At 37.8% G+C, this 18,375-nt stretch overlaps 1 non-coding gene across 1 annotated transcript; it reads left to right on the forward strand.

Annotated features, from left to right (window-relative positions):
- Positions 1-2,109: 2,109 nt before the first annotated feature.
- On the forward strand, positions 2,110-2,183 carry TRNAN-GUU. Its single transcript has one exon. It is a non-coding gene; the product is annotated as a tRNA-Asn (tRNA).
- The last annotated feature ends 16,192 nt before the right edge of the window (positions 2,184-18,375 follow it).

Consider the following 18,375-nt stretch of genomic DNA (forward strand, 5'->3'; position numbering starts at 1 on the left):
GGATGGTCTCGATCTCCTGACCTCGTGATCCGCCCGTCTCGGCCTCCCAAAGTGCTGGGATTACAGGCTTGAGCCACCGCGCCCGGCCTATCTTGGGTTTTCTTAAAATTAAGAAAAGATAATGTATGTTTCTAAAATTAATCCAGTGGGCGTAGTTTGGCTTTAAAAACTGAACATAAATATTATGGCCTCAGATGAGATAATCACAAAGATTTAGATGACACTGTATTCTTCTCCCTTATTTTTGTTAGTGGTCATTCTGCATAAAAGTTGTGTTTGATATATACCATTGGAATAAAATATTCAGAGTCCTTTCAATATTTTAAATATTTATATGCTCCTTTGAAGTAGTTTCTTTTTTTTTTTTTAGTGCAGAGGGAAAAAAAGGCAGAGCTAAGTAACCGTGGAAACAGCCATTTTATGTAAAATGTTAAAAACTACACAAGCAGGCTTGAAGACAGTTTTAAAACCAATAGTGGTACTTATATAGACAATTTTTTAGCCTAGAATGAGTTAATATTCCTTTCTGAGTTAGTTTTCCTTATCAACTGTCTCTCATTATCTCTCTTTTTAGAAGTCAAATGCTAGTATGACGACTGAAGTGAGGAAAAGATATTGGAGCTGAAGAGATTTACATGAGTAGAACTGTTCCTAATACTACTTTAAACAGAAGAATAAACGTTGAATGAAAGGGCAGTGAGGTACACCAGTTGCAGTCTGTTCTAACTGGATAGTCACAAAAACAGTAGAAGGAAGGACATTCAGTTTGGTGTTGGGAGAAGAAAAGCCAGTACCTGATAGTTTTAGCAGGTACATAAAATATTACCAAGTAGAAAGCAGCATCGTCTAATGAAATGAGACTTCTCATACGCTCTGTAGAAGCATTTCCTAGATTGTTTTTTCAAATTCAAAAATTTCAAGTGCACTTCCAAAAGTTTGTTGAAAGTGGCGTGGTGCAGCTTGGCGTGAATTCACAGCTGTTTAACATCTCAACGCTTTCAGAGAACTCGGCTTCTAATTGGTTCCAAAGCCAATTTAAGTTGTCTTATCACGCAACGGGAACTCAAAATGCTGATTGGACTAAGACGCGTCGCTTACAACGTTTATAAACCATGATAGCGATTGTTCTTGGAGGGATTCTGTACAGAGCAATTTACTGACTGTTAAAAATTTAAACATCACGTTCTCAAGTGGAAACTCGCAATTATTTGAGGAGAGGAGAAGGGAGAAAAAGAGCGTTCGGAACTTAGAAGAGTACGTTAAAAGGCACCAGGAAACATTCACACAAAGGGAATGATTTTCATTTAAGTATTTATAGGAATGGAACATGTTTGCCTGCAGTGTTTCTGTGCTAAAAAATTTCAGGAGTTAGTTATAGATCCTTCCTTTTTCTTCTTTAACTTCTCTTTCCTCAAACCGGGTTTTAATTGTCCTTCGAGATGTGTTTTAAGTGGTATGGCTTCGATGTGGGTGTGTAAGCTAATTCCAGGGAGGAGGGCAGATTTAGCAATAAACTACAACGCACTGGAACTAAGAAATGTTCCTGTACCTTTTTTTCCCGATGCTTCTTTCCAGTAACAAAATGTTAGTGTGAAATCATTGTACTGTATTTAGTACAAAACAAATAGGGATTTCATTTATGCCTTTAATAATACCTGAAAATAAAAATAAAGCAGGCAAATAAATACAATTCAGATGACCTTGGGAACACTACACAAGTAAATCACGAGAGATTAGCGAGCGAAGCACTGGACAAATTGTTTGAAACAAAGGGAAAGTTTCTCAGCTCACAAGATGAAAGCTTTGATTTCCTCATAAAAGAAAACTGATAAGAAATAATTATTTTCCTGAAATATAACGTTCCAAATGGGAACTGGCGAGGGGAAGCAATAGTATTTTAACACATTTTGCAATCTGCAGTGCTGTTTGATTTTGTTGTATAATTTTTCGATATGCTTAAAAGGTGGAAAATAGAATTAAGAGGGTTGGAAACATGAAATGAAACATTTTGGTTCTGATAGTACCAATCGGAAAACAGAAAGGAATAGCCGCACACTGCCTTTATTATTCTTCATAAAGGCTGTGGCAGAGAGGGCAGCCGGCATGGGAGTCTCTGTGGCGCAATCGGTTAGCGCGTTCGGCTGTTAACCGAAAGGTTGGTGGTTCGAGCCCACCCAGGGACGCGACCTCGTTTTACGAGCTGGCCGAGGGAAGTTTTGCAGAAATCGAGTTCAGGCCTCCAGGCTAAGCTGGGTTGGATTTCCGGGGACCAAGCAGAGAAACCACCGACCCTCACACCGCGCGCCAGCCGGGGAGCCCTTTGGTTTCGTCCCGTGCTGAGCGGCCTCCCGGCTGCAGGTGAGCGCAGCCAGCCCTTCCCCGGGGTCGTCGCAGGGGTCTAGGCCTCGCCAGGGTCCCGGAGCGGGGACGCGCAGAGGCCGCGCGCGACCGCCTCTCCAGTTCTGCGCGTCCCCGGAGGCCCGAGCGTACACGGGGAACGCGGCCCGGGCTGGTCTTGCTCGGCTTCGGGACGCCTGAAATGTCACGGGGCCACCGAAATGCATGCATTTCGACGGTGTCAAGTTCGAGCTGCAAACTGAAAACTCTCACATTTTGTTGAAGCAAGGCCGCCCTTTTGTCTGTTCCCTGTCAGCGTAAACATCTCCGTCTGTGACTTAAACATTAATTGTTCCTGGTATTAATGCCTACAGAAATAATTTTTGTTGCAGTAAATCTTTCGTGTGGACAATATTGTAAGAATATATATTATATTCACTTTTTCTACTAAAACGCTTGAATTTATTAGAGAATAGAATAAGCCTGCAACACTTCCCATCGATGCAGACAAGGAGAAAACCTCTTTTACAATAGTATGATTGTTAAACCTAAAAAAAAGGATGAGAAAGATTAAAAGTGAAGCTGCTACATAATTCGCTTCAACTTTCTACTTTCAACGTCCCCTACTTTTATTTCCCCAAATGCAAAGCCCTCTTAAAATAGTTTCCTTTTATTTTATTACTTTGAGAAATAATCCTAGTTTCATCATAATAATTATTGTCTTGGTTTGGACTACAGAAAGTTGAAAGACAGTTTTGAAGAAAAGTGTAAGAACTAGTACATCTGATGCCTGTGGATATATTGTTTTATATTCTTCGTTATATTTCAGCTCAGTTGACATATTAATAAAGGCTAATTTTATTAAGCGCTTTCATGGAAAAAGGTATGTAATCTTCATAAGCCTTCCAGGTCCTATTACTGCCATTGTACAGATGAGGCAACTGAGGCACAGTGCGACCGAGTAATCAGCTGAGTAATTTGCTTGAAGTCACAGGGAGTTTGGAGCCTGGGTAGTCAGGCCCATGCCCAAGCTCCTCCCTGCTGTACTGCCTGCTTGGAAGTTTCTTGCTCTAAAATACAGCTACCTAATTAGTTAATTTAAAACCAAAATGATACTTGAATTGGTTTTTATGAAGTTTCGTTAATATTTTGCTCCAAATCTCGTAAAGGGAGTAAAATAAAAACCAACACAACATTTATGGCGTGCTAAAGGGCATTGTTAAATTTGCATTCATTGGGCTGGTCAATTTTATTCAAATGAAAGCTGTGTGTGAACATGAAGTCTTCCTGGGGAATGTGTCTTAGGGAAACAATTTGTTAGCATTTAGGTACAGAAGGCAAGATGAGAGAGAGAGGCAGACAAAATCTGGAAGGAGATAGATTCAGGCCATGGAGTCTAGAAACTAAGGATTCTTTGACCCCAAGCTGATGTTTGGGAATTGGGACATCCACGGAGACCCCTGTTTCGGGACACTTTTGTGAGATAGTACCAGAATTTGTACTTGACCAGGGGCCTAGGTGGCAGTTTAAAATTCGATCTTCAATTTCTAAGTACATTCTATTTCACCCTATTTTGGGTATTAATATGATTTAGAGACCAGGAAATGAAGGAGAATTAAATGGGAATGGAGGTGCTGTGCTGAGTGCAAAACTCCCCTCTAATGTAAGCAGATGCAGTTGCTGTTATTATGTGGACAGGTGCTTAGGCCATTTCCTTCGCTCTTGCAGGCAGGTAAGATAGGTGGGCCGCAGTGTGGGTGGCTGACACCGGTAGTCTCAGCATTTTTTTGAGGCCAAGGCAGGAGGATTACTTGAGCCCAGGAGTTAGAGACCAGACTGGGCAACAGAATGAGACCCCATGTCTACACAAAAGAAAACATTAACCCAGCATGGTGATCACGTCATTGCACTCCAGCACGGGTCACCGAGCAAGACCCTATCTCAAGAAAAAAAAAAAAGGTAGGTGGGCAACAATTTGGAAGAATTGCATAAATATTTATAATTGCATTGGCCTTATAAAATTTCAGTGTGTCATGGTTGTAGATGTTGCAATAAATGCTATATCTGAGGAGCATCTTTTTGTCCTTAATTTCTTGGCTCTGAAATACCAGCCAAACTCAGATATATGTCAAGACCATTTAAAGCTTTAATTAAAGGATGAATAGCATTTAAAAGGCTATATTGTATATTTGAGTATGTAAATATGTTCCTAATATTGCTAATAGAGTTGTACACTTAAACTGCGTATACAGAATCAGAGGGAAATTCACTGAAGTAACGTAATAAAAGGTGAACCAATTGCTATGATTTAAATACAAAAACTCATTAGAGAATGTACTATTCATCTAATTTAGGAAAGGACAAAACAGATAATAGATAAAAATTGAAGATCTGTCACAAAAATCGTAGAAATCATTCATTTAAAGTATTTTTATAATGCAAGTGTTTCTTTAGACAATAATGCAGGCTGGGAGGAAGCCACATGGTTTAATGTGTCTCTGCTTTCATTTCTAACACTTGTGTCTGATGTCATGCAATGCAAAGTTTAGGAAAAAGAGCCTGAAGAAACCGAACTGCTCCGTTTCTGCATGCATAATACATGATAATGAATGATGCAAATATGAACTTTTATTTCTCTGAATTTTGATGGACACAGGGCCTAAAATGTTCTTCAATTTATAGCTACAACTGAAAACAGCAATGAATTGAGGGTAGAATAAGCTATAATACATTTAACCAGAAAATAGTTAAAGCACTTGAAACATTTTAAATAAGTAAGAATGTTAATTTTATCAACTGTATTATTTCATTTTAAGTCCTTGGTATTGATCCCTTTTGGTAATGTCAGTGTATTCTATGTTTTTACATGTTGAAAACAAGCGTTGAGCTTACAGGAATAGGGTGAGAATAAACTATGTCTATAGATCACACCAAATACTTAAATCTTAAGTTATTTTTAAAGCCTACATTTTTAAGAAAAATCGTAATATTTTAATTATCTGAAATATGAATGAAAAGGGAACTTTTTGATTAAGCATAAATATATATAGAAATGTACACGAATTATTAAGTACAACTGAATACATTTTTACAAAGTTAACACATCTTTGTAAACAACTCTCAACATCCCAGAACTCCCCTTTATGTTTTTTTTACCAGTCACGAAAATATAAGTTTTAAACTGTAAACATATGGATTATTATGTTAAAATGTGAATTTTTAAGTTGTCGTCGATCAGTATTGAAAAATAAATTTACGACTAAATCCTGTGTCTTAGTCTGCTCTGCTCAGCCTACAATAAAAAAACACCACAGACTGGGTGGGTTAAACAACAGATAAAATTTATTTCTCACAGTTCTAAAGGCAGAAAAGTCTGAGATTAAGGTGCCAGCAAGGTAGGTTTTATTCTGCTGACTCTTTCTTCGCCTGTGGGAAGCTGCCATCTTGCTGTGTGCTCACTTGACCCCTTTTTTGTGCATGCACCCGGGAGAGGAATGTCTAGCTCTCTGATATTCTACTCATAAGGACACTAATCCAATCATGAGAGCCACAGCCTCATCACCTTATGTAACACTAATTACTTCTCCAAAGCCCCATCTCCAGCTTCTGTCACATTGGGAATTCGGGCTTCAGAATATGTTTTTGGGGGGACAGAAACATTCAATCCTTAACACCGTATCAGAGGAATACTTACAGATGAAGATTAGAAAAAATAATAGAAATTAGAAATCAATTTTCCATGCCTACTCACTTATGACCTAACCATCTATGATAGACTTGGTAAGAAAAAAACTGTGGTATTAAGGCAGGAAATATGAGAAATTTGCTATTTACTTGAAGGGTTTAATTTTGTCTATAAGCAAATAAAAAGTGCTTTTATCCCTTTCCATCAAAGATACAAAACAAAAACAACCTTCCAGAAATGATTATGGCATTTTAATTAATTCAATTTTATTTTTGGAAATAAAGTGTAAATTTTAAAACCAAGATGAGACTTGATCTTCAGAGTTGCTGTGAGAGAAGAGAACTCAATAATTTCCCAAACAATATAACCAAAAATCTTAAGAATTTTAATCTAGAGTTCTCTATTGGAGGAAAAAAAATGGTTGTCCTGTCATTTTGAAACTATAAAAAAAAGAGGAAAATCTAGAGCTATATGAAAAAAGCTATATTTAAAGTTGTGGAAAGTCCAAAAATACCACTGAGGAAATGCATTCAAGAAAGGATCAGTGTACAAGAATCTCAAGAAAAGTTTTACTTTGTTTAAACAAAATTATTCATTGTTATTATTAAAGTGGTATATGCCTAAGGTTATAATAATAAATATCTATAAAAATTTCAGTATAGTTATGTTTATTGCAACTTTACTTAAAATAGTGAGAAACTATAAACAAGAGAAAATATCAAACACTAATGGAAATAGTGAAATAAATTGTGGTATATTCTTTAGACATGAGAATACATAAAAAGCATTTATACAGACGTTTAGTGTTCTTCAGAAATAATGCCTGGATACAAAACTGTCCAAAAAGTATAATCCCTATTTTGCAATAAGACTGAATTACTTACATAGGTGATCTATAATTATTTCTTGATAGTGAGTTAAATACATCAAAATGAGAGGATCTGATTTTTTTCTTTTTTATGCTTTACCTCCCAAGTTGTCTACAACAAATATATATTACTTTAATTTGTTAACGTTTTTCTAATATAAAAATACCTGAACTCATACTCTAGATGCAATTTTGAATGCTGTTTTTCTATCTTAAAATTTATGTATTTGTTTGAGTTCCCCAAAGAAACAGGAACAGTATATATTTCCTGTAAGGACTTGGCTCATCTGATTAGAAAGGCTGAGAAGTCCAAGATCTACCGTTGGCAAACTGAAGACCCAGCAGAGCCAATGGTTTAGTTCTAATTTGAATCTGAGCTGATTGGACAAGACCTGTCCACATTGGGGAGGGCAATCTGTTTACTCAATCTACCAGTTCACATGGTAAACTCATCCAGAAACACCTTCACAGACACACCCAGGAACAGTGTTTTACCAAATACCTGGGCACCCTGTGGTTCAGTTGAGCTGATACATAAAATTAACCATCATAAATTATATTGATGAAGACTAGAGAGCTCAGAAATAAATCCCTAAATATACAATAAAACAACTTTCAACAAAAGTGCTGGGATTTTTCAATAGGGAAAGGATATTCTTTTCAACAAATGGTGTAGGAAAACTGAACATCCCATGCAAAAGAATGAAATTGGACCATTATTTTATACCATATGCAAAAATTAACTCAAAATGGATTACAGACCTCAATATAAGACCTACAACTATAAAACTCTTAAAAGAAAACATAGGGGGAAGGCTTCATGGCGTTGGATTTGACAATGATTTATGTATTTGTTTGAGTAGATATGACACCAAAAGCACAAGCAATAAAGGAAAACGTGGATAATAGACTACATCAAACTTTAAAACTTCTGTGCATCAAAGGATCCTATCAAAAGAGTGGAAAGGTAATTCTCAAGATGAGAGAAAATATTCACAAACTATGTATCTGATAAAGAGGTAATATCTAGAATATGGAAGGAGCTCCTACAATTCAACAACCGTAAAAAACTAAACAGCCAAAAAATGGCCAAAGGGCTGGAGTTGACATTTCCATAAGAAGATGTACAAATGGCCAATAAGCACATGAAAAATGCTCAACATCATTAGTGCTAGGGAAATGCAAATCAAAACTACAGTGAGATACCACCTCACACACATTAGGATGGTTGTTATCCAAAAAAACATAAAATAACAGGTGTTGGTGGCGATGTGGAGAAATTGGAACCTTTGTGCCCTGTGGATGGGAACTTAAAATTATATGGCTATCATGGGAAAGCAGCAGGCGATTCCTCAAAAAATTAAAAATAGAATTATTACATGATTCAGTAATCCCACTTTTGAGCATATATCTAAAGAAATTGAAGACAGAATCTTGAAGAGCTATTTGTACACTCACGTTCAGAGCAGTGCTATTCACAATACCCACAAAGTAGAAGCAACCCAGGTGCCCGCAGAAACTTGGTAAATGATGAACGAATAAACAAAATGTGATAAACACACACACACACACAATGGAACATTATTCAGCCTTAACAGGAGGGAAATTCTGACACATGCTACAACATGGAGGAACCTTGAAGATGTTATGCTTAAGTGAAATATATCACTCACAAAAGACAAATTGATGATTTGTATGAATTGTATAATTCTACTTGTATCAGGTACATAGACTAGTTAAATTCGTAGAGATAGAAAGTAGGATGGTGGTTGCCAGTGGCTGGGGGAAGGGAGAAATGGAGAGTTGTTTTTAAATGAGTATAGAGTTTCAGTTTTGTAATATCAAAAGAGTTTTAGGGACTGGTTGTACAACAACATGAATGTACTAATTCTACTGAACTCTACCCTTCAAAATGGCTAAGATGGGACATTTTATGTTATGTACATTTTAATCGCAATTAAAAATGAAAATATAAATTATTTTGTGGGGATTTTCCCCCTTATTATGTAAGACAGTGTGATATTGAAGCAGGGATGGATAAGCAGACCAATGGAAACAATTCAGAACCCAGAAACAGATTTGAGCACATTTAATTAAAAAAGCAAGTTGAAGGCCAGGCCCAGTGGCTCACACCTGTAGTTCCAGCACTTTGGGAGGCCAAGGCAGGAGGATCAGTTGATGCCAGGAGTTCAAGACTGGCCTGGGCAACATAGAGAGACCCTGTTTCTACACATTAAAAGAAAAGAAAGGGGAAAGGAATGGAAGGGAGAGGAGGGGAGAGGAGGGGAGGGAGAAGGGAAGCCCACAAGGAAGAGGAGCACAACCCCTGACTCCTTAAGTGACTTCCTTCCAAAGAGTTCAGTATGGAAAGGAGAAAAGAGTAACTTTAAGTGAAGAAATCTGACAAGTACTACCTCAGCCAGGTGATCACGATCAATACCAACAGTGGTAAGTCATGTTGATGGTATGTACCCTTGATAGGATGTAGCTCTTCGCCTCTGTGGTCTTCCTTCCAAAAATTTATATTCCCACTCTATTCACAATGAAAACAAATTTCAGTAGAGGGTCATCCCACAAAGGGGTACCAAACCAAATCCTGATTCCTTTATATTTCCCCTAAATATCACTTTAAAACTGTACATTTATCTTGTTTTTCTATTCTACTCCTCATGTACTTTTCATAGGCAGCTAAAAACAAAAACAAAGCAAAATAAAAACAATTAGTACTTTCAACAGTGTGCCTATAAATATCCTCAGCCAGACCTATGAGTTCCTTATGTACGTTTTCTGTTTTCCACGTTCCTGCAGATGATGTTTCACCACTGTCTTCTGTGGAGTTGGTACCTCCTGTTAATAAATTATAATATGTCCCCTTTCCTTCAGCCTCCAATAGCTATTTCATTACTGTCTTTTAAGCCTTCAATAATGGGCTCTTTAAGGACTTCCATCTCCTGCCTACCACCTGGTCCCAAAGGTAAGGCTGCAAGTTTTTCTTAAGGCAGATACAACTTCCAAATATCAAGTTCTGTCTTAGTTATCTGCTGTTGCATAATAAACCACTATAAAACTCAGTGAGTAAAAGCAACAACCATTTTTTTTTAATCGTGTGTCTTGGCTTTTAAATTTTTAAAAATTTTTTATTATTTGGTTTGAGATTGTGTCTTGCTCTGTTGCCCAGGCTGGAGTGCAGTGGCGCAATCCTAATTCACTGCAGCCTTGGCCTCCTGAGCTCAAGCCATCTTCCCACCTCAGCCTCCTAAGTAGCTGGGACAACAGGTGTGTGCCACCATGCCCACCTATTTTTTAAAGTTTTTGTAGAGTCAAGGTCTCCCTACATTGCCCAAGCTGGCCTTGAACCCAGGACTGCATTTATTACCTGGCTTGTGAATGTGCCCACTCTAACTATGGCGAGTGGGGACGTAGTGACACTTTGGATCTTTTAGTATCAATGTGAATTCAAACCCTTGAAATGTCAGGAATTCCTCTTCCCCCAGTTCACCCACACAAATGGCTATATGTCCCTTTGGAAAAAGGACTGGGGGACTCTATCATATATACTTGCTGTGGGTGATAGACTTCTTCCTGGGACCTGGTCTATCCTTCAGTCAGTGAGTTCCTAGCCTGAGTAGTGGCTCGGATCCAGAAATGAGGCAGAATATGGTCATTTGTATTGGAGTGATTGGTCTCAATCTCCTGAAGATTCATGGTTGATTTCTTTTCTTTTCTTTTTGGAGATGGGGGTCTCACTCTGTTGCCCAGGCTGAAGTTCAGTGGCATGTGTCGTCATGGCTCGTGGCAGTCTCAAACTCCTGGGCTCAAGGGATCTTCCTACCTCAGCCTCCCAAGTAGCTTGGAGACAGATGCATGCCACCATGCCTGGCTAATTTTTAAATTTTCTATAGGGATGTGGGGGGTCTTACTACATTTCCTGGGCTGATCTTGAAACAATTCTCTTGCCTCAGCTTCCCAAAGTGTTGGGATTACAGGCGCGAGCCACCACTCTTGGTCTCGATTTATCCTGATTGTATAATTTGAGTAATATGCTTATTGGCTGCTCATCCAAGATGTCCCTACAGATGCTATGTTCCATTAACCAACTTTGCATTTCTGTGAGTCAGACACCTCTCCCTCTTTCAATCCAAACTTGCCAGCCATTAGAATAATAGCCCACAATTTGCCCTTATCACTGCAGGACACTGTCATCCCCATTGTTATCAGGGAGCCCAGTTCTGTACCAGTATCCCCAATCTCAGCCCAAGCCTACAGGGGACAGCCACACTGACCTTCACAGAGACGCTGGTGCCCCTCATCCTGATGACTTCATTGCTTTATTAAACAGTGTCCTCTGGCCCCTCCCACAGTCTATCATTGGTGAGTGGGTTTTCTGGCACTCATCAGGGTATATTCACTCTAGACCATTTTCCTAACCTTTTGATCCTTTATTTTCCTGTCTATCATGGAAGTTCCAGCACTTTCTTTCACATAATGTGGCCATGTTTTCTACAAGCTTCTGAGATCTTGTAGTGTGTTGTCACCAACTCCTAGGTTGCTTGTCAGGGTTAAATCATGTTTCACAGGACAATGCTCTGTCTTGGTTGGCCCTCCTTTATTCAGCCTTATCTTCTACTCACTTTGATCCAACACCAAATGTCCTCTCTTGGTTTGTGATGGTATATGTCAGCTGGTCCTACACCTCCTTTTGAGAGCATCTCTTCCCTCTCTCAGGAGGCTGGCTCCTGTTATGACTCAACCCTACTCATTTATCTGATGGCCAAAAGAGAAGGTAGAAGTGGATCTGGAAGGAGTGCTTGTGGCCTTGCAAGGCAGATGACTGCATCATCTTCAAGCAAGCAGGCTGTGCTTGCCTTTGACAGGATGAAGTGGGCCACTTCTGTAGGCCCAGAGTCTGGGCAGAACATGGGAATTCAAGATGCCCCAATGCCATGCCTTAAGGTCAACTTCTTCCCAACAGGCCCTCTCCTTATTCAACCTCTTCCGAAGCTCTGTTACTCTTATTGTTGAGGCTCGGGCTTGATTCTTAGCCTTTTTTGGTGTTGGCTCATAGATGAGAATCTCTTTATATGGTGTGGAAGAGGCCATCTGACTTTCCTGCTTACCCTTAATTGGTGATTAACTAACCTCAGCCTTTCATTGTCTTCCTCTAGGGCATCCACTGTTGTCAGCAGTAGCCAATTCCCTAATCCTTGTAATTACCACTTTTTCTCGCTCTCAAAATCCTAAGATACTTCATCTGCCAGTACATTCCCTTTTGCTGGTATCCAACGCCAGCTCACACCGGGAACGTTTTAATACTTGCACCACTGTCTCATGCCAGAGGTATCCGTGCTCCATCTATCCCCAGTGATAGGTCTTCAGTACCTGCCTGCCAGTGGGTGATCTGGCTGTGCCTGCAAAATCTCTCTCTTTTTTTTTTTTTTTTTTTTTTTTTTTGAGACAGAGTCTCGCTTTGTCGCCCAGGCTGGAATGCAATGGCGCAATCTTGGCCCACCACAAGCTCCGCTTCCCCGTTCACGCCATTCTGCCTCAGCCTCATGAATAGCTGGGACTACAGGCGCCCGCCACCACGCCTGGCTAGTTTTTTGTATTTTTAGTAGAGACGGGGTTTCACCGTGTTAGCCAGGATGGTCTCCATCTCCTGACTCGTGATCCACCCGCCTCGGCCTCCCAAAGTGCTGGGATTACAGGCGCCTGCAGTCTCATTTTAAAGCCACTTTCCTAGGATCACTTCCAGCACTAGCTGCTGCAGGTCAGATGCCCTGAGACTCTGAGATTTGCATGTAGGAGTTTATTGAAGGTGCAACTCCTTTGAGGAAACCAGGGAGAAAATAGTAGTGAGCAGAGGAAAAAGCCGAACTGAGATGCAGCTGCATCAGTAGCCTCAGCTGGTTCCAGGAGGAGCATCGAGGCTGAAAGAGCATTCAGAGATGTATCAGTCCAAGGCACCAGGGCTGGGTCTTTGAATCCCTGCATTGAATCCAGTCATTGGATTGTGGGCTGCCCTTGAAGAAGAGACATAAATGTATTGAGGCAACTTCCTTTAACCAAGGTCAATTCCAGCAAATGGATTCAGCTGTGAGCCATCAACAGCCAATAATTACTCCCGGCAACAGCCTTGAACCTGAAGGGGACCTCCTAGGAGTGGTTACTTTTCTTATTTTTTTTTCCTTATATATATATTATTTCTTCCTGCTTTTTAGGTCATTGCTTTTTTTTTCTTTTTTGTTACACATTTGGTTTGTATACTTTAATTTTTTAAAACACGGCAAAGTCATTAAGATTTATATTTAAAAGACAGAGATTTTGCCATGCAGTTGTATGGTTTGGCTGTGTCCACCTAAATCTCATGTTGAATTGTATTCCCGACTGTTGAGGCAGGGACCTGGTAGGAGGTGATTGGATCATGGGGGTGGATTTCCCTCACGCAGTTCTCGTGATAGTGAGTGAGTTCTCACGAGATCTGATGGTTTAAAAGCATCTGGCCGTTCCCCCACCCTTTGCTTTTTCTCTAGCTCCTGCTGCCTTGCGAGGAAGCTGCTTGTTTCTCATCCTTCGGCCATGATTGTAGTTTCCTGTGGCATTCCCAGCCATGCGGAACTGTGAGTCAATTAAACCTCCTTTCCTTATAATTACTCAGTCTCAGGTAGTATATTTATAGCAGTGTGAGAACAGACTAATACACGTAGTTATTCCTCTTTACATTATTTTCTAAATAGTCTGTATTTGTTGCTTGCTTTTTGACTTAGAAGTTATTTAGGAGAGACTTAATACTTAACCTTTTTCAAGTGGTTGTTTTTTCCAAAGTTAATTTTACGAATTTATGGTTATATCATGGTGTAGTCAGAGAATGTAGTCAATATAGTATCTACTTTTGTCATTTATTAAAGTTTTCTGTTTTTCATTAAAAGTTTTGTTTCCATTTTTCTTGCATATACCAAGGAAGATACAAAATAGCAACGCAGTTGAATCTGACAAACACATTGGTGTGTAATGAAATGCATAGTGTGCGGGAAATATAGAAAAAGCAGAGGATATGTTTGTTCCTCTGTCTGTCTTTATATTACCAAAGTTCTTGGCACATAAAAAATGAATATGAGAACAGTATGAAAGTGAAACGGTTCTCTTTATTCCTTTGTGCCTTTGCATACTGATCAGGGAAAAGCAACCAGGATAATAAGTTTTTGCATTGCTTTTCCTGAAATGTTGACTATTTAACAATAGATTTTAAAAATAATTTCTGAGGCCAGGCGCAGTGGCTCACACCTAAAATCCCAGCACTTTGGGAGCCTGAGGCTGGCGGATCACCTGAGTTTGGGACCAGCCTGGCCAACATGGTAAAACCTTGTCTCCACTAAAAATAGAAAAATTAGTTGGGCGTGGTGGCACGTGCCTGTAATCTCAGATACTCAGGAGGCTGAGGCAGGAGAATCACTTGAACCCAGGAGGCGAAAGTTGCAATGACAGAGCGAGACTGCCTCAAAAAAAGAAAAATATATATATATATATATATTTATATGTATAAATAATTTCTGAGTATGTGTTTATTGCTTTAAAAATCAAGCAAAAGAATTGTTATTGTAATAAGCGTGAGAGGGTTTCCCAGGCAACATTGGATTCTGATTGGCTAAGTTAAGGTAAAATGAAGCAGCGCACAAGTTTTGTGTTTTAGACTTGAGGCTCAAGTGTACTTACTTAGTTTTTGATCTCAATAAAATAGTCTTAAGAAAAATCATACAACATTTTGATTATGTGGATTTTGGCAAAACGGAGATGGAGTGGACATAGGGCAAGAAGTACTTCATGATTCTTGATTAAACTTCTAGTGTTCTGAAAATCAAGTTAAAATTTCTGAAGTCTTATACTCTAATTGTATTAGCACAATTTATAAATTACTGCAACTTTTCACTAAAATCCTGTCCTTCCTCAGTCTTCATTGTATTATATATGTAACCTATATTTTTAGGAGAGTTTCGTATGCCAAACTACCAATGATGAGAATTACGTATTTCAAAGAAATATTCTAAGTTTTTGAAATAAAACCACAAGTAAATTACCCATTGTACATAGAATGTTGCCACCTAGATATTTTTTCAAAAGAATAGAAAGTATTCTCATTTTGATGCAGTAGCTTGTTTTCCTTAAAGAAGTTGTTGCCCTGTTTGAGTCTGTTGGTGATAATTCAAAGGTTATATATTATCTTTAGTTTTAAAATACTTAACAAATCGAGATTGAAGCAGTTTGAAGACTAAGTGTTTACTGTAAATATAGTTGTAAAATAGAGTGAAGGAAAAATACATCACATATATGGATTGAGGTATATGTTATCACTAATTTTTTTTTTTTTGGTAATTAGTTAGTACATGCCAGATGAGGTGTCCCTAAATTGGGTTTCACTGAATGACTTTTGGGGTAAAAAAAAATCATAGAAGCACAGTCACCTGCAGATAAAATGTTGAAACACTGAGTTTGAAACTCTTCTCTGAATATCTTGTTCTCATTATGGCATAAACCACACATCATATTGTGCTTTACACTGTTGTTACTGTTTTATTTTTCTTAGATATTAAGAAAAATTTAAGTGTAGTTTATTAAAGATAATTTGAAAATATAAAAAAGAAAATAGTTAAATGTAGTTCTAACAATATTATGCATATAATTTTGTACTGTCATTTTCTCTTGATATCTTGTACTAATTTTCCCATATTAATATGTAAAATATTTTTCACTGCTGTGTAATATTTCATCTAGGATGTATACCACAGCACACTTAACTATTCCACTATCACTAAACATTTAAGATGTTTCATTTCTTCATGGTCGTATATAATGCTGAAATGACGGTCTTTGTATATAATGATTTTTTTCTTTCATATTTGGGAAGAATTTCTTGTGTGACGTTTTTATAAGCTGCACCACTGAGGCAGAGTATTAATATATTTAGAGTTCTTGGTATCTGTTGCTAAACTGCCTTCAAAAAAGGCAGTATCAATTTGCACTCCCAATGGCAATATATGAGAATGTCTGTTTTGCCATACTTGTAGCAGCAGTGAGAATTGTCAAAACTATTTTCTAGTTACTTTGATAAAAATATTAATACTGTCTCCTTATTGCTTTAATTTGTATTTCTTTGGTTATTAGCAATGCTGATAATTTCCTCAAGTTTGTTAACTTGCTTTCTTCTGTGATTTGGCTGGACACACTTTAAAAAAGCATCTTTATAATAAAGCTATTTATAATGTACAGTGATCATATAGATAGTATTGTGATAATATATTATACATTGTGTATTGATATAACTCACACACCATACAATTCACCCATTTAAAGCAAACATTTAAATGATTTTTTAGTATATTCATAGGGTTGTGCAACCATCACAATTAATTTTACAACATTTTCATCACTCCAGCAAGGAATCATGTACCTATTATCAGTCACTCCTTATTTCCCCCCAAACCCCTTTACAGACCTAGGCAACCACTTATCTCTACTTTCTGTCTCTATATGTCTACTTATTTTGGATATTTTATATAAATGAAGTCACACAATATATAATCTTTTGTGACTGCCTTCTTTCACGTAGCGTAAGTTTTCGAGAGGTAACCATGTTGTAGCTTGAAACAGTGCTTTCTTCTTGATTGCCTAATAACATTTTGTTGTACAGATATAAATCATTTATCAATTTATCAGTTGATGGATATTGGAATTGTTTCTGCTTTTTGACTGTTATAAATAATGCTTCTATGAACATTTATGTACAAGTTTTGGGGTGGACACATATTTTCATTTGTCTTGGGCCTACAACTAGGAGTGTAGTTGGTGGGTCCTATGGTAACTCCATGCTGAGTATTTTGAGGAATTGCCAGTGTGTTCATACATGCTTTTATGCATGTTAATCTATTGGTGTCTTGGTGCTGTTCTTATAGATTTGCATGAGCTCTTTATATAAGGTCAGTGTTAACCTTGTATACTTGCAGAAAGTATTTTAATTCCCATATATTGCTTGCCTTTAATTTGGGTAATGAATTTTGTGTGCAAATATTTTTCAGTTCTACATTGTCAGTTCAGTCAATACTTTATTTTGTAACTGGTTTCATTGTTACTAAGCTTTTTGAAAAACCATTCCTCGGCTGGGCAAGGTGATACATGCCTGTAGTCCCAGCTACTCAGGAGGCTGAGGAGGAAGGATTGCTTGAGTCCAGGAGGTTGCAGCTACAGTGAGCCATGATGGTGCCACTACACTCCAGCCTGGGCGACAGAGCGAGTCCTTGTCTCAAGAAACAAAAAACAAAAACCCTATTCCTCTGAGGACTTTGAGTCATATTAATGTTTATTTTCTTGTAATTTTTCTATATTCTTTAAAAATATTTCATTACTTTATTTAGGTTATTTGGGTGGATGGTGTCAGATTAACATCAAAATGGATTTTTACTCCCAGTTATCTTACCAGTTGTGCCATTACCATTTTTCTTAACACTTCCTCTCTTCCCTGCTGAATTTGTCTTGATATTGCCTCTTTTATTGATTATTAATTTTTTTTTACATGTTCTAATGTCTGTTTTGGTCAGCATGCCTATTCTTGCACCAGGACCACATTGTTTAAATTATTGAAGGTTTAGAATATGTTTTGTACCCAGGAAAACAGCAATATTTCCTTCAACCCAGCACCTCATATTTAATTAATCGTTTTCAAAAATTTCTTAGTAACTCTTATTTTTTTCCAGATGGTTCCCAGCTTTTCCAAAGTTTTGTTATGTTTTCTAAATACCGTTGGAATACTTATTGTGCTTGCATGAAATGCTCAGTTAAACTTCAAGAGACTTGACATTTTAATAGCAGCAATTTTTGTCATCCAGGAACCTGGTATATCTCTCTGGTTATAGTTTTTCGAAAAAGCTCAGCCAAGTCTTGTACTCATTTTATGCAAATCACATATGGTTTACTCCCCACTGGAGCAGATCCAGGTTCTGAGGGGCCTAAAGCTTATGTGATTTTGGGGGGTTTTCTTAAAGAAAATGAATACAAAATTACAATTACAAAATTAGGTACCTAATCTTGGAAGGAGCCTGGGCAAGCAGTGGGCTCTGGGGCTGCCTTTATTTTCTAGGCAGTTGGCCTCTTTTCACAGGTATGTCTTTGCTGATCTTGTTATTATATATTTGTAATATATTATCTTGTGTTCCCATAGGAATTAAAGAATCTATGAACTAAACTTAGAAAATACTTTGAAAAAATCTGTTTTCTACTTTTCCATTTTGGAATTTCTATACAAATAATCATATGTGACTAGCAATCAGTTTATATCATCTTCTATAATGTTTTTTCTACATCTTAAACTTGTTTTTTATTTTTTTTAATTTTTAAATTTTTTTTATTTCTTATTATTATTATACTTTAAGTTCTAGGGTACATGTGCATAACGTGCAGGTTTGTTACATATGTATACTTGTGCCATGTTGGTGTGCTG

The sequence above is a fragment of the Colobus angolensis genome, unplaced genomic scaffold, assembly GCF_000951035.1.
Source record: "Colobus angolensis palliatus isolate OR3802 unplaced genomic scaffold, Cang.pa_1.0 Scaffold63, whole genome shotgun sequence".
NCBI classification, from domain to species: domain Eukaryota; kingdom Metazoa; phylum Chordata; class Mammalia; order Primates; family Cercopithecidae; genus Colobus; species Colobus angolensis.